Genomic DNA, 24,506 nt, shown 5'->3' with positions numbered 1-24,506 from the left:
TCTGTAGAGATTCTCAATCTTCCAAGTCATGGTTGCCCCAAAGGTGCTTTTTCCGGGGGCAACTGGACTTCCTTTCTTTTGAAGATGTTTTGCTTTTAATCCAAGAAGCTTTTTCAGCTCTAACAGGACGGTTTTATACTCCTTGCAGACTGCTGGTCATTTGCCTCCTTTTAGAGAGTCGTTGAGGCCCCCTGGAGCTTTATCTCTGTCCTCAGGGTCACCTGAGTGGTGAAAATGGATGTGGAGCCTTCTTGGAACTGCTGAAAGGACCGTGTTGTAGACTGGAGATGGATGATGTTGTGTCCCTCCCCCTCTGTTGAGGGAGGGCTGCTCAATTTTGACTAAGGCAATTTTGCGCTACTCACGTTATCCCGAGGGAACAGAGAAACCTCCAAGTGGCCTCAACGTCTCTCTACAAGGATGCAAATGACCAGCCGTCTGCAAGGAGTATAAATCCTTCCCTTCCCCACCATCCAGTCAGAGCTGAAGAAGCTTCTGGGATGAGAAGCAAAACGTCTTCAAAAGGAAAAACAAGAAAAACCAGTTGCCTCTTGAAAAAAAGCATCTTTAGCTGCCCGGAGTCCTTCGGGATTGGGCGGCATATAAATTTAATAAATAATAATAATAATAATAATTTAATTTAATAAATAATAATAACCGTGAGCTGGATGACTGAGAATTGAATTGAATTTATTATATTTCTATGCCGCCCTTTTCCCCTAAGGGGACTCAGGGCGGCTCACAATCCAAGTCAAGGGAGGGGGTACAGATAAGGAATAAAAAAGACGAACAGAACAATACACAATTTAAAAGCACACAACAATCATACCATTCAAGGGGGGGGGCGAAAGCTCTTTAGCCCCAGGCCTGTCGGAACAGCCAGGTTTTAAGGGCTTTGCGGAAGGCCTGGAGGGTGGTGAGGGTTCGAATCTCCACGGGGAGCTCGTTCCAGAGGGTCGGAGCAGCCACAGAGAAGGCCCTCCTCCGGGTGGTCGCCAGTCGGCATTGGCCGGCGGATGGGATTCGGAGGAGGCCTAATCTGTGGGATCTAATCGGTCTAGTGGAGGTAATTGGCAGCAGGCGGTCTCTCAAGTACCCAGGTCCAATACCATGAAGGGCTTTATAAGTGACGACTAGCGTCTTGAAGCATATCCGAAGACCAATAGGCAGCCAGTGCAGCTCGCGGAGGATAGGTGTTAAGTGGGTGAACCGAGGTGCACCCACGATCGCTCGTGCGGCTGCATTCTGGACAAGCTGAAGTCTCCGAATGCTCTTCAAGGGCTGCCCCATGTAGAGCAGAATTTCCATAGACAGCCTCCATTTTATTTATATGCTACTAAAAACTCCCTGGTCTGTTTGTCAACTTCTATTAGCCTGGAAGACGGAGAATCTTCATAGGCATTGGCTCGGGACACATGAATAAAGAGTCTCAGACCCAAAACCGTGGGATGTTGTTTCCAGTCCTGCCCCCAAGATAAATGAAATTCTCCCCCAGCCAGAAGACCCTCAAAATGGGCACTTTGCCCTCCTTCCCAAACCTGGCACAAAGTCAGCTTAGCTCATTCCTCACCTGACATGCGGTTGGGGGAAAATTCCTTGTCGTCACAGCAACTGATTTTAGTGCTCTACCTTCGGTATATATCCGAAGTGTTCTCGCAGAGTTTGGCACCGTCTTGAGTAAAGAGGGGGGGGGATTTGGGAGGGCTGCCAGGTGGGTCGGGTGCAGACGAGCTCCAACGAGCGGAGATCTGCGTCGCGTTCTCACTCACGTTGCAGCCTTACCCGTCCGTTGCAAACTGTTGTAAATAAGTGGAGAAATGCTAAACAATCTGCGAATGGCTGGGAAATTGTTTCAGAGATATTTGAAAGAGGAGAGAAGAGAAGAGAAGAGAATATAGGACAGGACAAGATAGGATATATTAGAATACAGAAATAAATGAAATGAAATGAAATGAATAGAATAGAATAGAATAGGGGTGGAGTAGGGGTAGGGGTAGGGGTAGGGGTAGGGATCAGATTAGACAGGATATATTAGAATACCGAAAGAAATGAAATGAAATGAATGGAATAGAATAGAATAGAGGTAGGGGTAAGGGTAGGGGTAGGGGTAGGGGTAGGGGTAGGGGTAGGGGTAGGGGTAGGGATAGGGATAGGATAGGACAGGACAGGACAGGATATATTAGAATACAGAAAGAAATGAATTGAAATGAAATGAAATGAAATGAATAGAATAGAATAGAAGTAGGGATAGGATAGGGTAGGATAGGATAGGATAGGATAGGACCGTGACCCGTCAAAACCGCGGTCCACAAAAGCGCGCTCGACGAAAGCGTGCATTTGACGTCATCACAGTGCGACGAAAAAAATTAAAAATTGAAATAAAAATAAAATTAAAGCAAGCCGATTCACATAAAGGTAAGGGTTAGGTTAAGGGTTAGGGTTAGGTTTAGAACGTTAGGGTTATGTTTAGCGTTAGGTTTAGCGTTAGGTTAAGGGTTAGGTTTAAGGTTAGATTTAGGGTTAGGTTAAGGGTTAGGTTTAGGGTTAGGTTTAGGGTTAGGTTTGGGGGGGTTAGGGTAAGGTTTTCGCTTTATTTTTACATTTATCGATCACAGCGCGATGTTTTCGTCGCGCTGTGATGATGTCACGTACGCGCTTTCATCGAGCGCGATTTTGTCGTCCGCGGTTTTGTGGTGGAACCGGATAGGACAGGATATATTAGAATACAGAAAGAAATGAAATGAATTGAAATGAATAGAATAGAATAGAATAGGGGTAGGGATAGGATAGGATCGGATCAGACAGGATATATTAGAATACAGAAAGAAATGAAATGAAATGATTAGAATAGAATAGAATTGGGGTAGGGGTAAGGGTAGCTATAGGGATCGGATCAGACAGGATATATTAGAATGCAGAAAGAAATGAAATGAAATGAATAGAATAAAATAGAATAGAACTGGAAGGGACCTTGGAGGTCTTCTAGTCCATCCCCCTGCCCAAGCAGGAGACTCCATACCATTTCAGACAAGTGGATGTCCAATCTCTTCTTTAAAAACCTCCAGCGATGGAGCACCCAAAACCTCTGGAGGCAACTTCTGTTCCACTGGTTAATTTTTCTCACTGTTAGAAAATGTCTCCTTAATTCTAGATTGGATCTCTGTCCGATTATTTCCCACCCATTGCTTCTTGTCCTGCCTTCGGGTACTTTGGAGAATAGACTAATCCCTTCTTCTCTCTGGTCCTTCAAATACTGGAACATGGCTATCATCTCATCCCCAGTCCTCCCCCTTTTGCGACCTTCCAATGAGCAAAGTTGATCCCTATTCACTTAACAACCAATTGAATAATTTAACCCCTGCAGGGATTCACATCACAATTTTGGCAAGGAAGTTGTGTCGTGTAATATATGTGGGTATATGCATTATTTCTTATTTCTTATTTTTATTTTATCATTTTATTTTATTTATATTGTTGTCATGGTTATGTAGTGTATATTGGAGGCGGTGACCCTTTTCAGAGCTGTATGCAATTACATTTTGTTAGGAATATAATCTAACGGTTGGGTTGGCAATATATAAACCATGTAACAATGGTGTAACTGGTTCTTTAAACCATACTGTAAAATGTGATTGGTTGCTGTTTTCCTCAATCGGCCATAAGAGGGAGCCAGAATGACTGTTAGTTGTCTCTCTGTTCGTTAGATGCTGGGCTGATCTGATCTGAGTGTTTTTGGAAGCTGGCTGTTAGAAAGTGCCTGAGCTATTGTAAGTTTTGCAACTGCTAGCAAACTTTGAGTACTGGACTGTTTGTATGTTTATGGACTATGTTATTTGGATTATCCCTTAACTGAAAGACGTTGATGACTGACTGAATTATCCGTGTATGACTTGGACTGTTTGATGGACTCTGATACCCCTATTTCCATGAAAGTAAAAGCCTATTTAAACTGCAGTGTCTTCGGTTTGTGTGTTCTCCAACACAACTCTCACAATGCTTCTCTGAACGCACTCGCTCTCCCAACGGGGAGCTTACCTAACACATTTCATTTTAATGTGTGCCGATTAGTGTACATTTAAATTGACAATAAAGTTCTTCTAAGTTTGTCTCTAAAGAAAGATCATAAGATGGGGCACAACTCCCTTAACGATGGTGTTCTGACCCAGCCGTAGCAGAAGCAAGAAACAGACTCTTTCTCACAAAAAAACCCTCTTTATTTTCCTCCTGTGAATTAATGGCATTCAGCCAGTGAAAAGTCCAGGCAAGAAATCTTCAAGGAGTTAATTGCAGTACAGGCCTTATCAGTTCCTTGCGATAATTGTGAGCTTCCAGCCGAAAGCCTGCAAATTAAGTTCTGGCAAGCAGCCACGGTGGCACAGAAACACAATGAGGAAAATCTTCAGAAAGACGAACTGTTGTCTCCTACGAACCACCACTCCCCCTTTCCTTCTATTTATTCCCCAGCCAGGGAGGGGCCATTCAGCATCCATGTGTGCTTTGCTTCCTGAGTCGACTTCTTGTCCTCCGTAGTTCTCCTCTCCTCGTGCATCTGGAACAGGCCCCAGCTGTTCTTCCTCCTCGTTCTTCCCAGCCTCCAAAAGGCAGCTGCCTCTCCATTGGCTGGGAAATGTCAGACAGGCCTGGCTGTATCTCTGTGTCTGACAGAGAGCATACATCAGGGCCTCCCCCAGGCTCCAGAACTGGCCCAAGTTCCTTCCCAGTCTGGGTCTTCTGAGTCTGCCGCCAGCTCTGCTGGCAGCTGGCGGGACACAACAAATGGGCCTTGCTTAGCAACGGAAATCTGGCACTGCATTGCTGTCATAAGGACTACCTATGCATCATTAGCCTCATCCCCAATTGCACCAAAAAAAAATTGGATTCCCCCCCCCCCCCGACCGATTCGGATTTCCCTCTCACCCATCCCAGCAATGAGCTAGAAAATACGAGCTAAAAAGCTTTTGAAATATTAATGGGAGAAAGTGCCTCTTCAGAGGCTTCTAAAGGAAACTCAAAAGCGTTGAGTTATTTTGACATCCAGCATCATTCCGAAGCATATTTATTGGATCAATCAGCAACATGTTTGTTCGGGGGGGAGGGGGGGGGTTTCCTTGCTTGCGAGTTTATTAAACTGCACGTCGGCTCCATCAAAGTTTATGGGCAGATTTGGATCTCCCAGCGAAAGGGCTTGGAGAGGATATTTATTTCTCTGATCCCTCCAGGATCGTCCGATGCCAACGAAGGGTCTGCTTTTTAAGGTGAAAGGAATGCTGGGGAGGTTAACTTTTTAATATTTATTTTTTAAAAAATAACGTACGCCAACCGGAGTGGCTGCAAACGGTTGCCTGATTCAGGTAATGAAACATCTGCAAGAACCAAATCCAGAGAGCACCAAGGACCCCTCAACTCTGCCTGTCTGTCTATCAGTCTGCCTGTCAGTCTGTCCCTGTCTGTCTGTCTGACATACAATCCATCTATCCATCTATCCATCTATCCATCTATCCATCTATCCATCTATCCATCTATCCATCTATCCATCTATCCATCTATCCATCTATCCATCTATCCATCTATCCATCTATCCATCTATCCATCTATCCATCTATCCATCTATCCATCTATCCATCCATCCATCCACTGCAGCTGGCTAGCTATGGATGGATGGATGGATGGATGGATGGATGGATGGATGGATGGATGGATGGATGGATGGATGGATGGATGGATACATACATACATACATACATACATACATACATACATACATACATACATAACTCACTTTACATCTCTCTCGCTTTCTCTCTGTCTCTCTATCCATCCAGCCAGATAGATCTATACATATCTATTTATCTATCTATCTATCTATCTATCTATCTATCTATCTATCTATCTATCTATCTATCATCTATCTATCTATCTATCTATCTATCTATCTATATCTATTTGTTTTCTGATATATCTATATCTATATCTATATCTATATCTATATCTATATCTATATCTATATCTATATCTATATCTATATCTATATCTATATCTATATCTATATCTATATCTATATCTATATCTATATCTATCTATCATCTATCTATCATCTATCTATCTATCTATCTATCTATCTATCTATCTATCTATCTATATATATATATATATATATATATATATATATATATATCAAGATAGATAGATAGATAGATAGATGATAGATAGATAGATAGATAGATAGATAGATAGATAGATAGATAGATAGATTACCTTTTGTCTGTCTGTCTTACAATATATAATATTTTATTTAGTATCCTAGTATGATTTATGTTGATTGCTTACTTAGTATCCTATGATTATCATTAAGTGTTGTATCTTATGATTTATGATGAACGTATTTTATGGTGATTATGATCATGATTTATCACTTGTGGCTTTTATGTACATTGAGAGCTTATGCAACAGAGACATATTACTTATGTGTCCAATCACCCTTGGCCAATAAAGAACTATTCTATTCTATTCTATTATAGCAACAAACATGATTAGGGGACTGGAGGCTAAAACATATGAAGAACGGTTGCAGGAACTGGGTGTGTCTAGTTTAATGAAAAGAAGGACCAGGGGAGACATGATAGCAGTCTTCCAGTATTTGAGGGGCTGCCCCAAAGAAGAGGGAGTCAAGCTATTCTCCAAGGCACCTGAGGGCAGAACAAGAAGCAATGGATGACAGTTAGAACAATTAATCAGTGGAACAGAAGTTGCCTCCAGAGGTTGTGAATGGCCCAACACTGAAAGTCTTTAAGAAGATGTTGGACAGCCATTTGTCTGGGGTTTCCTGCCTAGGCAGGGGGTTGGACTAGAAAACCTCCAAGGTCCCTTCCAACTCTGCTATTGTATTGTATTGTATTCTATTTTATTCCTATATTCTATTCTATTCTATTGGATTTGATTCGATTCTTACTTACCATCTATCTATCCATCTATCCATCTATCCATCTATCCATCTATCCATCTATCCATCTATCCATCTATCCATCTATCCATCTATCCATCTATCCATCTATCCATCTATCCATCTATCCATCTATCTCTATCTATCCATCTATCTATGTATCTATCTATCTATCTATCTCTATCTACCTGTCTGTCTGTCTGTCTGTCTGTCTGTACCTATCTATGTATTTCTAGGGATCTATTTCGAGGGACGCGGTGGCTCAATGGCTAAGATGCTGAGCTTGTCAATCAGAACCGCAGTTCGGCGGTTCAAATCCCTAGCGCCGCGTAACAGAGTGAGCTCCTATTGCTTGTCCCAGCTTCTGCCAACCTAGCAGTTCGAAAGCAGGTAAAAAATACAAGTAGAAAAATAGGAGCCACCTTTGGTGGGAAGGTAACAGCGTTTCGTGCACCTTCGGCATTTAGTCCTGCCGGCCACATGACCACGGAGACGTTTTCAGACAGCGCTGGCTCTTCGGCTTTGAGATGAGCACCGCCCCCTAGAGTCAGGAATGACTAGCATGCATGTGTGAGGGAAACTTTTACCTCATATCCCTTACCTACCCTTGATCGTCTACCTACTGTATCTTTCTATGCATTTATCTATCCCATATTTAACTTTAATGAAGAATTCACGGTGTCAAGTCCCCTTAATGTCACCCTCTTGAAATTCTATTTATATTTAACATTTATATCAGCTCCTATCTCCTTACCTTTTAAGATGTAACCTATTTAAACTGTCATAGCATGAACCTTTTCCACTTTATATTCCATAAATGCTATGGTAGCCAGCCCAAACCTGAATTCCATACTGCTCCATTTGCGTTTTTTTCTCCTGCAAGAAAGCAAAGGAAACAAAACGAAAACAAAAAAGATTTTAAAAAGAAAGAGAGAGAGAGCTAGGAAAATTAACCCTCTCCTGCCCACCCCCTTCCTTCTAATGTGGCAATTAAGCCCCCCGAGAAAAGTACTCAAGCCTTCATCACGAGACTCTGAAAAAGGCACTGGCTTCAATTAATATTTCAGGAGATTTTTTTTTTAACTAGTAATTTCCAGCTCGCTGCTGAGATGGGTGGGAAGAAAATCCTGATGAGAACGGAAAGGTTCCAGCTATTGAATGCGTTCGGAATAATGATGATCATTTACTGTATTCCTAAATGAATGGCTATGTTGGGGAGGAAGGGGTTAATTCTCCCTCTTAAGACTTCCCAGAATTCCCCAGCCAGCAGGCTTTAAGATGGGAGGACTTCAACTCCCAGAATTCCCCAGCCAGCAGGCTTTAAGATGGGAGGACTTCAACTCCCAGAATTCCCCAGCCAGCAGGCTTTAAGATGGAAGGACTTCCTCTCCCAGAATTCCCCAGCCAGCAGGCTTTAAGATGGGAGGACTTCCACTCCCAGAATTCCCCAGCCAGCAGGCTTTAAGATGGGAGGACTTCATCTCCCAGAATTCCCCAACCAGCAGGCTTTAAGATGGGAGGACTTCCACTCCCAGAATTCCCCAACCAGCAGGCTTTAAGATGGGAGGACTTCAACTCCCAGAATTCCCCAGCCAGCAGGCTTTAAGATGGGAGGACTTCAACTCCCAGAATTCCCCAGCCAGCAGGCTTTAAGATGGAAGGACTTCCACTCCCAGAATTCCCCAGCCAGCAGGCTTTAAGATGGGAGGACTTCCTCTCCCAGAATTCCCCAGCCAGCAGGCTTTAAGATGGGAGGACTTCCACTCCCAGAATTCCCCAGCCAGCAGGCTTTAAGATGGGAGGACTTCCTCTCCCAGAATTCCCCAGCCAGCAGGCTTTAAGATGGAAGGACCTCCACTCCCAGAATTCCCCAGCCAGCAGGCTTTAAGATGGGAGGACTTCAACTCCCAGAATTCCCCAGCCAGCAGGCTTTAAGATGGAAGGACTTCCATTCCCAGAATTCCCCAACCAGCAGGCTTTAAGATGGGAGGACTTCATCTCCCAGAATTCCCCAGCCAGCAGGCTTTAAGATGGGAGGACTTCAACTCCCAGAATTCCCCAGCCAGCAGGCTTTAAGATGGAAGGACTTCCATTCCCAGAATTCCCCAACCAGCAGGCTTTAAGATGGGAGGACTTCATCTCCCAGAATTCCCCAGCCAGCAGGCTTTAAGATGGGAGGACTTCCACTCCCAGAATTCCCCAGCCAGCAGGCTTTAAGATGGGAGGACCTCCACTCCCAGAATTCCCCAGCCAGCAGGCTTTAAGATGGGAGGACTTCCACTCCCAGAATTCCCCAGCCAGCAGGCTTTAAGATGGGAGGACTTCCACTCCCAGAATTCCCCAGCCAGCAGGCTTTAAGATGGGAGGACTTCAACTCCTAGAATTCCCCAGCCAGCAGGCTTTAAGATGGGAGGACTTCCACTCCCAGAATTCCCCAGCCAGCAGGCTTTAAGATGGGAGGACTTCCTCTCCCAGAATTCCCCAGCCAGCAGGCTTTAAGATGGAAGGACCTCCACTCCCAGAATTCCCCAGCCAGCAGGCTTTAAGATGGGAGGACTTCAACTCCCAGAATTCCCCAGCCAGCAGGCTTTAAGATGGAAGGACTTCCATTCCCAGAATTCCCCAACCAGCAGGCTTTAAGATGGGAGGACTTCCACTCCCAGAGTTGCCCAGAGAGCCATATGTCAAAGAAGTGGGGTGTGTGTTAAGAGTTGTTAGCCTAATCTTCTTCTCCCGTAATATTGAACTGCTAACCAGGGCATACAAAACCTTTGCTAGACCAATTCTCGAATACAGCTCATCTGCCTGGAATCCACACTGCATATCGGACATTAATGCAATCGAACGACTCCAGAGATATTTCACTGCTCGCAACAGAATCCCTTATGCCCCCAGATTTGAAATTTTGGGCTTGGACAATTTAGAACTTGTCTCCAATCCGACCTAAGCGTAGTACATAAAATTATCTGCTACAGCGTCCTACCTGTCAATGACTACTTCAGCTTCAACCGCAACAACGCACAGGCACACAATCGATACAAACTCAAGACAAACCGCTTCAAACTCGATTGCAGAAAATACGATTTCAGCAACAGAGTGGTCAACGCCTGGAATGCTCTCCCTGGCTCTGTGGTTTCTTCCCCAAACCCCCAAAGCTTTCACTTTAGACTGTCTACTGTGGACCTCACCCCATTCCTAAGGGGTCTTTAAGGGGCGTGCATAAGCGCACCAGTGTGCCTACCATCCCTGTCCTCATATTCCCTTGTATTTGTATTCATTTCATATATACATAATCATGTTTATACTTATATCAGTTATCTAGTTCATGCTTGATGAAATAAATAAATACATGAAAATAAAAATAAAAAATGTGGAAAGGAGGAGGAGGAGGAGGAGGAGGAGGAGGAGGAGGAGGAGGAGGAGGAGGAGGAGGAGGAGGAGGAGGAGGAGGAGGAGGAGGAGGAGAACTGTGGGATTCTTGGTGCTCTCTGAGCTTGGTGGGTTTTCTTGCAAACATTTCAATGACCCAACTATGGAACATCATCAGTGCTAGAAGGGAAGGGGGGATTGTGGAAAAGAAAGGAGGAGGAGGAAGAGGAGGAGGAGGAGGAAGAGGAGGAGGAAGAGGAGGAGGAGGAGGAGGAAGAGGAGGAGGAGGAGGAAGACAAGGGGGAGGAGAACTGTGGGATTCTTGGTGCTCTCTGAGCTTGGTGGTTTTTCTTGCAAACGTTTCAATGACCCAACTATGGAACATCATCAGTGCTGGAAGGGAAGGGGGGGATTGTGGAAAAGAAAGGGGGAGGAGGAGGAGGAGGAGGAGGAGGAGGACGACGACTATAGGCTCCCTGGTATTCTCTAAACGTGGTTGTTTTTTTGGCAGGCATTTCATGACCAAACTATGTAATGTCATCAGCGTTAGAAGGGTGTGGGATTTGCTCTCTTTTTAAGTATTGATGGAACAGTCAAGGAACTACCAACTCAGACAAACAATCAAGCAATAAACAGCAGCCTAATCAAGGAACCACCAAGTACATTCCCACCAAAATTCATAAGAAAAGTCACTAGTCTATAAATAGTAAACCCCCACTCCCTTGTAGCACTGATGATGTTACCTCATTGGGTCATGAAAACGTCTGCAAGAAAGCAGCCAAGCTCAGAGAGCACCAGGGATCCCCACAGTTCTCCTTCTCCTCCCCTTCCTCCTCCTCCTCCTCTTCTTCACCCCACTCCCTTCTACCACTGATGATGTTGCCTCGTTGGGTCATGAAACGCCTTCAAGAAAGCAGCCAAACTGAGAGAGCACCAAGGACCCTACAGTCATCCTCTTCTTCCTCCTCCTCCTCTCACAAATCCCCTTCCCTTCTAACACTGATGATGTTACCTAGTTTGGCCCTGAAACATCTGCAAGAAAGCAACCAACCTCAGGAAGCACCAGAGCTGTTAACTTCTGTTGGGTGTGTGCGTTTAACATTCACCTTATCGTATAAATCCAGAACATAGATTCATACAATACTCAGATTATTGTGTGAATTCTAGCCACCGGGGTCTTTCACCTCTACAAGCTGTTGCAAAGGGGCAAACGACATTCAGGAACAGAGCAACCTTTCTGCCAGGTGCAGCTGTCCCCGTTTTGTCGATCTCAGAAGGAAAAATAAAATCCAAATATTTTCCCGCGCGCTCAAAAGGCCTCTAAGGAGTTCTGCAAACTTCAACAGCCGTTTTCTCCTTCCAATTTTGGAAAGACTATTTTGCACGTTGGCAACCAATCCAAACAACTCTTTGCTAAGGGAGGAATGTGGGCGGGGGGTGTTGGGGGGGGCACAGGCACCCATATGAAATGGGGGTGGGAGGCATAATATCCCTCGAGTCTTGTAGCACCTTCAGGATTAATTAACACGTTTGCTCGTGCGTGAATCTCTAACCAAAGCTTGCACCGATGTTACTTGTCTTGGAAACCAGGGTGTATGTAGGGCGGCGGGGTGGGGGGTGGAGGGTGGGGGGCAAACTCGGTCTTTGCAAGCCCAGGATCCCAAGAAATAAACCAGGATGGGTCAGATCCTGAATTTTAATTCCGACGAACATCAAATTAATGCGATACCAACGGTGCGATTGTTCGCGCTCCTCTTCTGCGTGCCTTTAATTATTTCTCGTGCACTTTATAATTTTGTCAAGCTAAATATTGTCGGATTGCCTATTAGCATTCACAACAGATAGGAGCTAAGGGTGCAGCGGGGAGGGGGGGGGAATTGCTGCCGGTGCACCAGAAACACACACCTAACAAAGACGGGTAATTTGGATAAAAATAAAACACTCCCTTGAATCGAGCTCAACTCTCTTTTTGTCACTCCAAGGGGGAACAGCTGCCGGGAGTCCTCGAGGTACGACCACAATTGAGGCCTAAATTGCATGGGGAAGCCAGGCAGTTGTTGAGTAGATTTATTTGTCCCACTTTACAACCGGTCTTCTTGCCGCAGTTGTTAAGGGAATCATTGCAGTTGTTAAGTTAGTAGCATGGTTATAAGTGAGTCTGAATCCTCTCCTTCCTTTTTCTCCCGTTTCCCTTCCACATCAACTTTCCATCCTTCCTTCCTCCCCTTCCCTTCTTTTCCCTTTCCTTTTCTCCCTCTTTCCCCTTTTCCCTTCTCTTCTACATCAATCTTCCTTTCATTTCCTTCCTTCCACCCTCCCTCCCTTCCCTTCCCTTCCCTTCTTTTTCTTTTCCTTTCCTTTTCTCCCTTTTTCCCCCTTTCCCTTCTCTTCTACATCAATCTTCGTTTCATTTCCTTCCTTCCTTCCACCCTCCCTCCCTTCCCTTCTTTTTCCTTTCCTTTTCTCTCTTTCCCCTTTTCCCTTCTCTTCTACATCAATCTTCCTTTCCTTTCCTTCCTTCCTTCCATCCTCCCTCCCTTCCCTTCTTTTTCCTTTCCTTTTCTCCCTCTTTCCCCTTTTCCCTTCTACACCAATCTTCCTTCCTTTCCTTTCCTTCTTTCCATCCTCCCTCCCCTTCTTTTTCCTTTCCTTTTCTCTCTTTCCCCTTTTCCCTTCTCTTCTACATCAATCTTCCTTTCATTTCCTTCCTTCTTTCCACCCTCCCTCCCTTCCCTTCCCTTCTTTTTCCTTTCCTTTTCTCCCTCTTTCTCCTTTTCCCTTCTCTTCTACACTAATCTTCCTTCCTTTCCTTTCCTTCCTTCCATCCTCCCTCCCTTCCCTTCTTTTTCCTTTCCTTTTCTCCCTCTTTCCCCTTTTCCCTTCTCTTCTACATCAATCTTCCTTTCATTTCCTTCCTTCCACCCTCCCTCCCTTCCCTTCTTTTTCCTTTCCTTTTCTCCCTCTTTCCCCTTTCCCCTTCTCTTCTACATCAATCTTCTTTCCTTTCCTTTCCTTCTTTCCTTTCACCCACTCTCCCTCCTTCCCCTTCCCTCCCCTCCCTTCTTTTTCCTTTCCTTTTGTTTCCTCCCTCTTTCCCTTTTTTCCCATTCTACATCAATCTTCCTTCCTTTCCCTCCCTCCCTCTCTCCCATGTCCTTCTTTTTCCTTTCCTTTCGTTTCTTCCCTCTTTCCCTTTTCCCTTCTCTGCTACATCAACTTTTCTTTCTTTCCTTCCTTCCTTCCCTCCCCTCCCTGCCTCATTCCCTTCCTTCCCTTCTTTTTTCCTTTCCTTTCAGTTCCTCCCCCGCTTCCCTCTCCCCTTCTCTTCTACATCAGCTTCCTTTCCCTCCCCTTCCCTTCCTCCAGGAAACCCGTGGAAAGCATTGGAAAATGCATCTAAACCCCTGTGCAATAGTAAGGAAAATTAACAATCTGCACTTTGTTTAAAAAAACAACAACAACACTTCTTAACACAAATGTGGCTACTTGGCACAGCTGCAGAAAAACAAACATGTCCTTGAAAAAGCAATTCCGTATCTATTCGGTTGAAAACCTGCAGTTCTTTATTTTTTAAAAGATGCAAAAGTCACAGCAACCTGCAGTACCTTATAATATTTGTGCGTGTCGTGAATCTTTTTTTATTTTGTAAAAGCTCCAAGGTTCGTTTTGTCTGTCTTTCTATTCTGTGCCAAAACAAGACTGGCATCTTTGAAAAGAGATTCGTGACACAGAGACCCATAAAATATGACACTCTACTGCACGTTGCTGTGGAGTCTATGCCTTATTTTTTATTTTTTTCCCCCCAGAAAAAAAAAGAAGAAATTCTGCATTAAAATAAAACAGAAAACAATTCTGTTGACACCTTTGCTGGTGGCAAAAAAACATTTGAAAGAGGGATAAATGTATTTTCGTCCTTCTCCTGCCAAAAATAAGAGGTTTAAATCGCAGTCTCGCTCAGCTTGCCAAGTTTTCCTCCTCCAGTGATTTTTGGGATCATTTTTGGGTTGGCGCCTGGTTTTTCAAAGAAAACCCCGGATCAACCACATTGCAAGCAGTCCTCGACTTACAACATTTCATTTAGTGACCGCTCAGAGTTGCGACGGCACTGGGAAAAGTGACTTAGGAGCTGTTTGTTACGCTTATGACCGTTGCAGAAATCCTCGGGGTCAGGGGATCAGAATTCGGGGGTTTGGCCACTGACTCATATTTATGATGGTTGTAGTGTCCCCCGGATGGGGGTGGGGGGGGTGTCACGTGATCCTCTTTAGTGACGTTCCAACGAGGGGGGAAGTCAGGTTCACTTAATGACCATGTCATCAGCTGAACAACGGCAGCGATTCACTTAGCAACGGGGGCACGAAAGGTCACAAAATGGGGCAAAATTCAAATGTCTCTGCAGCAGAAATTTGGGGCTCCATTGTGGTCGTATGTTGAGGACTACTTGTGCAGAAGTCCATCCTGGGCGTAGAGATAAGTGGATTTCCGTAAAAAAACAACAATTTTATCCATTCTCTTCCCTCCGTCTTCTATGCAAAATGCCACAACTGCCTTCTATGTTAATAGCAGCTTGAAATTACAGGTAGTCCTCGGTTTATGACCACAATCCAATCCAAACTTTCTATTGTTAAATGAGACAGTTGTCAAGTACAGCTAGTCCCTGACATAGGACCACAATTCAGTCCAAACTTTCTGTTGCTAAGTGAGACAGTTGTCAAGCACAGGTAGTCCTCAACTTATGACCACAATTCAGTCCAACCTTTATGTGAGACTGGACTGCCCTCTGTCAGAAATGGTCTCCTGCTTGGGCAGGGGGCTGGACTAGATGACCTACAAGACCCCTTCCCAATTTGTTAACCTGTACCTGTATCTTCACTTTCCCTTTTCTTCTCCCTAACATGCACAGAATTGTTCTTCGCAACGTTAACCGCCGCTTGCAATACAGTAGAGGGAATTCACAATATCTTTCGCTGCACTCGGGTAAAAAAAAAGGAGGTTTAATTTGTTTTTCTTTCCATTTTCCTAGCAGGAGTGCCCCCCATCTCTTGCATTTCCCTTAATTCTTAGTGGAAACGTGGCAATTTCCATGTTCTGCTGCACTTAGCTTGCCTCCTTGGTACATCGCAGAAGGTTATTTATTCCCCGAACGGCCTTTATGTTGAACTTTGGGAAACAATCGCATTTATTCCTGGCGTGGGGTGAAAATTGGGACGTAAGAAATTACTGCATTCAAATTAATTCCTTTTGCCGGCTGGTTGAGGTTCGAGACGGAGCTAGAGAGCGTTTATGAGCAAGCTATTTAAACACAGGTAGTCCTCGACTTACGACAGTTTGTTTAGTGACGGTTCAAGGTTACAACGGCACTGATAAATGGGACTTTATGGGCGTTTTTCACACGGCCTCCCCATGGCAATCAAAATTCAGCAACTGACTCGTATTTACGACGGTTTGCCGTGTCCTGGGTCACGTTTTTGGCGGCCTAGGAGTGCCATTGCACTGTTGAACCGTCAGCAAATGAATGGCTGTAAGTTGAGGACTACCTGTAACAGAGGGGGAAGGGTCCTCAGAGGTCTTCTAGTCCAACCCTCTGCTCCAACAGGAGACCCTATGCAGGCAGTCCTCCTCTTACACCATTCACTTAATGACCATAATAACGGCACTAAAAAAAAGTGACTTATGACCATTTTTCACACTTATGACCGCTGCAGCATCTCCAAGGTCACATGATCTACAATTTGGATGCTTGGCAACTGATTCACATTTATGACGGTCGCTGTGTTCTCAGAGTCACGTGATCCCCTTTTGCAACTTTCCGACGAGCCAAGTCAATGAAGAATTGACTTAACAACCGTGTGAGTAACTTACACAACTGCAGTGATTTGCTTAACAACCGGGGCAAAACTCACTTAACAACTGCCTTGCTTAGCAACAGGAATTTTGTACTCCATTGTGGTCATAAGAACTGGACACTGGAAGTCTTTAAGAAGATGCTGGACAGCCATCTGTCTGAAATGGTGTAGGGTTTCCTGACTAGGCAGGGGGTTGGACTAGAAGACCTCCAAGGTCCCTTCCAACTCTGCTATTGTAATTGTAATCCCCAGAGACTAAGAGGATTCAAGCACTTTGGTATTCTTTTTTTCCTAAAAAAAGAGAGAGAAGGGTGGGGGGGAGCCAAGGTGGCGCAGTGGTTAAAAGCAGCACTGCAGGCTACTGCTAGATCAGCAGGTCAGCGGTTCAAATCTCACCGGCTCAGGGTTGACTCAGCCTTCCATCCTTCCGAGGTGGGTAAAATGAGGACCCAGATTGTTGGGGGCAATATGCTGACTCTCTGTAAACCGCTTAGAGAGGCCTGAAAGGCCTATGAAGCGGTATATAAGTCTACTGCTATTGCTATTGCTATTGCTATTGCTATTCAGAAGCTGGCTTTGCGTAGCCCCAAAAGAACATCTGGTGCTGTGAATCCACCTTTGCCTCTACTGGGAGGGCACATTGTCTTTGTGCTGTGGGTGTTTGATTCCTAGAGGGAAACTACTAATTATGGCATTATATTTCCTGAAAGACACCACGCTCTTTCGAGGATGGAGCTGACTTGCTGCAGAGAATTCTGCTTTTATTTTGCAGATTGCAATGAAAGTTTCTTTCAGTAAGTGAGCCATATAAGAAGCAAGGGTTTATCAACCTTGGGCACTTTAAGATGGGGGGACTTCAACTCCCAGAATTCCCCAGCCAGCGTCTTTTAAGATGGGGGGACTTCAACTCCAACAATTCCCAAGCCAGCATCCTTTACATCCGTTAAGATTGATGGACTCCAATTCCCAGAGTTTCCAAGCCAGCATCCTTTACATCCGTTAAGATGGATGGACTTCAACTCCCAGAATTCCCAAGCCAGCATCCTTTAAGATGGGGGGACTTCAACTCCCAGAATTCCCAAGCCAGCGTCTTTTAAGATGGGGGGACTCCAACTCCCAGAATTCCAAGCCAGCATCCTTTAAGATGGGGGGACTCCAACTCCCAGAATTCCAAGCCAGCATCCTTTAAGATGGGGGGACTTCAACTCCCAGAATTCCCCAGCCAGCGTCTTTTAAAATGGGGGGACTTCAACTCCCAGAATTCCAAGCCAGCATCCTTTAAGATGAGGGGACTTCAACTCCCAGAATTCCCAAGCCAGCATCCTTTAAGATGGGGGGACTTCAACTCCCAGAATTCCCCAGCCGGCATCCTTTAAGATGGGGGGACTTCAACTCCCAGAATTCCCAGCCAGGCATCTTTAAAATGGGGGGACTTCAACTCCCAGAATTCCAAGCCAGCATCCTTTAAGATGAGGGGACTTCAACTCCCAGAATTCCCAAGCCAGCATCCTTTAAGATGGGGGGACTTCAACTCCCAGAATTCCAAGCCGGCATCCTTTAAGATGGGGGGACTTCAACTCCCAGAATTCCCCAGCCAGCGTCTTTTAAAATGGGGGGACTTCAACTCCCAGAATTCCCAAGCCAGCATCCTTTAAGATGGGGGGACTTCAACTCCCAGAATTCCCAAGCCAGCATCCTTTAAGATGGGGGGACTTCAACTCCCACAATTCCCCAGTCAGCAATGCTGAGAAAAACTACAGCTAATCCCTGACCTGCAACCACAATGGGGCCGAAAGATTCCGTTACTAAATGAGACAATTGTTAAGTGAATGTGGCCTCCTTTCACGCCCTTTCCTGCCACCGTTGTTAAGCGAATCACTGCAGTTGTTAAGTTAGTAACACGGTTGTTAATTTAACCTCCCCCCTCCCTTGGACTCTGCTTATTAGAAGGTCACAAATGGGAATCCCATAACCCCAGGACTCATAAAGACGAGCCAGTTCTGAGCATCCAAATTGTGACGATGACTATTGCTGCGATGGTCGTAAGTGTGAAAAACAGTGGTAAGTCCTTTTTTTTTCAGTGCCGCTGTAACTTTGGATGGTCACTAAATCAACTGTTGTAAGTCGAGGGCTACCTATACTATAAACAAATATCGGGATTTCTCACCACTCTGCAATATACACTGAGAAGAAAGACAGATGCCAGAATAGCCATTGCAACAGCACTTAGACTTATACACCGCTTTACAGCCCTCTCTAAGCAGTTTACAGAGTCAGCCTCTTGCCCCCAACAATCTGGGTCCTCATTTTACCCACCTCGGAAGGACGGAAGGCTGAGTCGACCTTGAGCCTGATGAGATTCGAACCGCCAAATTGTGGGCAGCCGGCAGTCAGCAGAATAGCAATAGCAATAGCTGTTAGACTTATATACCACTTCATAGGGCTTTCAGCCCTCTCTAAGCGGTTTACAGAGTCAGCATATCGCCCCCAACAATCCGGGTCCTCATTTCACCCACCTCAGAAGGATGGAAGGCTAAGTCAACCTTGAGCCGGTGAGATTCGAACCGCCAAATTGTGGGCAGCCGGCAGTCAGCAGAATAGCAATAGCAGTTAGACTTATATACCGCTTCATAGGGCTTTCAGCCCTCTCTAAGCAGTTTACAGAGTCAGCATATCGCCTTCACAGTCTGGGTCCTCATTTCACCCACCTCGGAAGGATGGAAGGCTGAGTCAACCTTGAGCCGGTGAGATTTGAACCGCCAAACTGCAGATAACAGTCAGCTGAAGTGGCCTGCAGTACTGCACTCTAACCCCTGCGCCACTGAGAATATTTAAGGTTGTCTTATCTGGCAGCAGGGTGGGGTTTTTTTGCAGCCTCTCTTACAAAGATGGTATTCAGCCGGTTCGGTCCGGTTTAAGAGAACCGGTTGGTAGATAGTGGCAACTTGCCCACCCACCCCAGCTTTATGCCATCTTATTCAGCTACGTTTTCTAAGCCGCGCACGTGCGTGCAAGCCACGCACCTCAGCAAAGGACATGATCCCAAAGCGAGCGCCATGCGCGTGGGCGAACCGGTGATAAACTCATGTGAAATCCACCTCTGCTCTCTTATCTTCCCAAAGATGCCCGCTCTTAAAACTCCTTCCCCTCTGACTGATGCTCTCTTTTTCTATGGTGTTCGGCCTTGCTTCCCTGCACATTGCACATTGTTCCCCCATCCTTGAAGTCTCACCTTTGATTTCGGCAAAAGTGCAGAGGAGAGCAACTGAGATGATTAAACTAGGGGTGGGCCGCTGACGGCATTACAGCCGGTTCCGTGCACACGCAATTTTGCGCATGTGTGCTTGCCTTGCTTGCACGTGTGCAGTTGCTCAAAAATAGATCTGGACATGCGCAGAACCTTTTAAAAGGGGGGGAAAACATGCTGCCCCAACAGGAGAACTGGTTTGGAGGGGTGGCAGGCCTCGGTCGTTGCTGGTTCCTGGGTCACCGGAAAACCACTACCTCTGGATTAAAGGCCTGGAGACTAAAACCTATGAAGAACAGTCACAGGATTTGGATGTGGCAAGTCTAGAAAAAAGAAGGACCAGGGGAGACATGAGAGCAGTCGTCCAAAATCTGAGGGGCTGCCCCAAAGAAGAGGGAGTTAAGCCATCCTCCAAAGCACCATAAAAAAGCAACGGATGGAAACTAATGAAGGAGAGAAGCAACCTGGAATTAAGGAGAAACTTCTTAAAAGTGAGGACAATTAACCGGTGGAACAGCTTGCCACCAGAGGTTGTGGGTGCTTCATCACTGGAGGTTTTTAAGAAGAGATTGGACGTCCACTTGTCGGGAATGGTACAGGGTCTCCTGCTTGAGTGGAGGGCTGGACTAGAAGACCTCTAAGGTCCCTTCCGGCTCTATCCTGCTTGAGCAGGGGGCTGGACTAGAAGACCTCCAAGGTCCCTTCCAACTATTCTGCTTGAGCAGGGGGGTGGACTAGAAGGCCTCCAAGTTCCCTTCCAACTATTCTGCTTGAACAGGGGGCTGGACTAGAAGACCTCCAAGATCCCTTCCAGCTCTATCCTGCTTGAGAAGGAGGCTGGACTAGAAGACCTCGAGAGTCCCTTTCAGCTTTATTCTGCTTGAGCAAGGGGCTGGACTAGAACACCTCCAAGGTCCCTTCCAACTATTCTGCTTGAGCAGGAGGCTGGACTAGAAGACCTCCAAGGTCCCTTCCACCTCTATTCTGCTTGAGCAAGGGGCTGGACTAGAAGACCTCCAAGGTCCCTTCCAACTATTCTGCTTGAGCAGGGGGCTGGACTAGAAGACCTCCAAGTTCCCTTCCAGCTCTATCCTGCTTGAGCAGGGGGCTGGACTAGAAGACCTCCAAGGTCCTTTCCACCTCTATTCTGATTGCTTGATTGATGGATGGATGGATGGATGGATTTGCAAATCCTAAACGTGTTTGGGATCACGTTGACCTAAGAAGAACCCTTGAGCCAATTGTGCCCTCACCCAGCCCACGTGCTCTGGGACTCAATTGCCTCATTTCCCCGGACTTCATCAAAGGGAAGCTAACACAAAAAAGGACTTTATTCATTGTGAGCGCTGCCTTCAAAGCCCTGCGAAGTGAAGCATGTTGTCCTAGTAAATCAAGACGTAAATCACGGGCCGGCAAAGTAGCGGCTCCAGATTGTCCAGCGAGTCGGACAATCCGCCCTCAAATGCAAAATGACCTCGTTGAAACTTAAGTCCATCTGCCACGAAAAGCACCACGAGAAAACAGTTTTGGTCGCCACGATGTAAAAAAGATGTGGAGACTCTGGAAAGAGTGCAGAGAAGAGCAAGAAAGAGGATTAGGGGACTGGAGGCTAAAACATATGAAGAACGGTTGCAGGAACTGGGTGTGTCTAGTTTGATGAAAAGAAGGATTAGGGGAGACAGGATAGCAGCCTTCCAATATCTCAGGGGTTGCCACAAAGAAGAGGGAGTCAAACTAGCACCTGAGGGTAGAACAAGAAGCAATGGGGGGAAACTAATCAAGGAGAGAAGCAACTTAGAACGGAGGAGAAATTTCCTGACAGTTAGAACAATTAATCAGTGGAATTAATTAAAACAGTTAGAACAATTAATCAGCTTGCCTCCAGAAGTTCTAAATGCTCCAACACTGGAAGTCTTTAAGAAGATGTTGGACAGCCATTTGTCTGAAACGGTATAGGGTTTCCTGCCTAAGCAGGGGGTTGGACTAGAAGACCTCCAAGGTCCCTTCCAACTCTGCTATTGTATTGTAAAAAGATAGATAGATAGATAGATAGATAGATAGATAGATAGATAGATAGATAGATAGATAGATAGATAGATAGATAGAGAGGCAGGCAGGCAGGCAGGCAGGCAGGCAGGCAGGCAGGCAGGCAGGCAGGCAGGCAGACAGACATGAATGATTGGATGGATGGATGGATGGATGGATGGACGGACAAACAGACAGACAGACATGATTAGATAGATGGATGGATAGATATATAGGTAGGTAGGTAGGTAGAAGATAGATGGATGGATGGACAGACAGACATAGATGATTAGATTTCAGGGGTTGCCACAAAGAAGAGGGAGTCAAACTATTCTCCAAGGCACCTGAGGGCAGAACAAGAAGCAATGGGTGGAAACTAATCCAGGAGAGAAGCAACTTAGAACTAAGGAGGAATTTCCTGACAGTTAGAACAATTAACCAGTGGAACAGAAGTTGCCTCCAGAAGTTGCGAATGCCCCAACACTGGAAGTCTTTAAGAAGATGTTGGACAGCCATTTGTCTGGAACGGTATAGGGTTTCCTGCCTAAGCAGGGGGTTGGACTAGAAGACCTCCAAGGTCCCTTCCAACTCTGCTATTGTATATTGTAAAACAGCCTAGTTTTCAAAGGTACAGGTCAGTGATGGGTTCCAACCGGTTCGGACTGGTTCGGATGACCGGTAGTGGCTTGACCATTTGAGTCGCTGTAACTGGCAGTGACCCAGGCCTGCCACGCCCCCTTGATGCGCAGCGCGCATCAAGCGCGAAGCACACGCGGGCGGCTCTCACATGAGCGAACCGGCAGTAGTGCCTGCCGGAACCCAGCCCTGGTCCTGATAGTTCTCATTTAAGAACCACAATGAGGACTGGCCACTCAGCCATTACAGGTAGTTAGAATAGCAGAGTTGGAAGGGACCTTGGAGGTCTTCTAGTCCAACCCCCTGCTTAGGCAGGAAACCCTACACCACTTCAGACAAATGGTTATTCAAACTCTTCTTAAAAACTTCCAGTGATGGACAGGGGTGGGTAGCTGCTGGTTTTACTACTGGTTCTCTGCCGATTCTGCAATCCAGGTCTGAATTCCACTACCAGTTCGGCCAAACCAAGTCTTGGAGCATTCACAGCCTCTGGTGGCAAGCAGTTCCACTGGTTAATTGTTCTGACTCTCAGGAAATTTCTCTTCAGTTCTAAGTTGCTTCTCTCCTTGATTAGTTTCCACCCATTGCTTCTTATCCTGCCTTCAGGGGCTTTGGAGAATAGCTTGACTCCCTCTTCTTTGGGGCAGCCCCTGAGATATTGGAAGACGAGAGAGAGAGAGAGAGAGAGGGAGGGAGAGGGAGAGGGAGAGGGAGGGAGGGAGGGAGGAGGGAGGGAGAGAGAGAGAGAGAAAATAATGGAAGACTGCTATCATGTCTCCCCTAGTCCTTCTTTTCATTAATCTAACCAAACAGTAATAACAGATTTGGAAGGAACCTTGGAGGTCTTCTAGTCCAACCCCCTGCCTAGGCAGGAAATCCTATACCCTTTCAGACAAATGGCTACCCAGCATCTTCTTAAAGACTTCCAGGGTTGGGGCATTCACAACTTCTGGAGGCAACTTCTGTTCCACTGATTAATTGTTCTAACTGTCAGGAAATTCCTCCTCAGTTCTAAGTTGCTTCTCTCCTTGATTAGTTTCCACCCATTGCTTCTTGTTCTGCCCTCGGGTGCCTTGGAGAATAGCTTGACTCCCTCTTCTTCACGACAGCCCCCCAAATAATGGAATACTACAATCATGTCGTCCCTAGTCCTTCTTTTCATTAAACTGGAAGTAGAATGCAGCATAAGTGCGTAGGAATTCACAAACACAGCATTTAAAACATATAGGGAAATATAAAACACCACAGAAGAAGTGGATTATTTTGGAAACTCACCGTGCAAGTGAGAAATAAAATTAGGAAAACAGGTAGTCTTTGATCTCCAGCTACAATTGAAACCCAAATTTTTGCATGGCATTCTCAGGGTCCCATGATCAGAATTCAGATGCTTGGCAATCGACTCATATTTATGATGGTTGCAGGGTCCCTGAGCTCACGCAATTTTGTGACCTTCCGACAAGCCAAGCCGAATGGGGGGGAACGGGGTTCGCTTAACAACCGTGCGACAATCTCAACGACTGCAGGGATTCCCTTCAAAGGTCGTAAAATGGGAGCATACTCCCCGTCATGAACTGTCTCGCTTAGCCTCGGAGCGGTTCGGAGCTGGGTGGAGGTCATAAATCGAGGACTTAAGGCCGGGATTAAAAGTTTCGGAAGGATGGCTCTCCCGGAGGGCTGGAGATGCATCCCCTGTTTTTGCGTCTTCGGCGTCGAAAGACGTTGGTGCTACGCTGAGCATGTTCTGTTCTTGGTTCAGACACGGCTGCACACCGAGGAATGGGGGGGGCGGAGGGGGGAGGACGTTTAACCGCAGTCACACAATGTTCCCTGAAACACAGCAGGCTTCCTCTGCTCCCGCACCACACAATTTCTGTGAGAGAGCAGCACCGTCATCCAACGACTCTCCTGCTTCTCCCCGAGAGTCAGGGATTGGGTGGGTGGAATCAACCGCTGCTTCTCGCCACATCTTGTCCTTCCCACGGTAACCTGCGCATGGCTCTCTCTCTCTCTCTCTCGCTCTCTCCCTCCCTCTCTCTCTCTTGTCCCCTCCCACTCCTCCCCCTCTCTCCCACTCCCTCCCTCTTTGTCTTTCCCTCTCGCTCTCTCTCCCTCCATTCCCCTTCCTCCCTTTCTCTCTCTCTTTCCACCTCCCTCACCCCCTCTCTCTCCCCTCTCCCTCTCCCCCACCTCTCTCTTACTCTCCCTCCCTCCCTGTCTCTCACCATCCATCTCTCTCTCTTCCCCTTCCCCCTCCCACCTCTCTCTCCCCTCTCTCCCTCCCCCTCCCTCCCTCTCTCTTTCTCTCTCCCTCCTTCTCTCCCCCTCGCTCTCCTCCCCCTACCTCTTTCTTCCTCTCCCTCCCTCTCTCTCTCTCTCTCTCCCCTCTTTCCCTCCCCCTCCCTCTCTCTCTTTCTCCCTCCTTCTCTCCCCCGCACTCTCCCTT

This window comes from Thamnophis elegans, chromosome 5, assembly GCF_009769535.1.
Source record: "Thamnophis elegans isolate rThaEle1 chromosome 5, rThaEle1.pri, whole genome shotgun sequence".
Lineage (NCBI taxonomy): Eukaryota > Metazoa > Chordata > Lepidosauria > Squamata > Colubridae > Thamnophis > Thamnophis elegans.
This window is presented reverse-complemented; position numbering follows the sequence as displayed.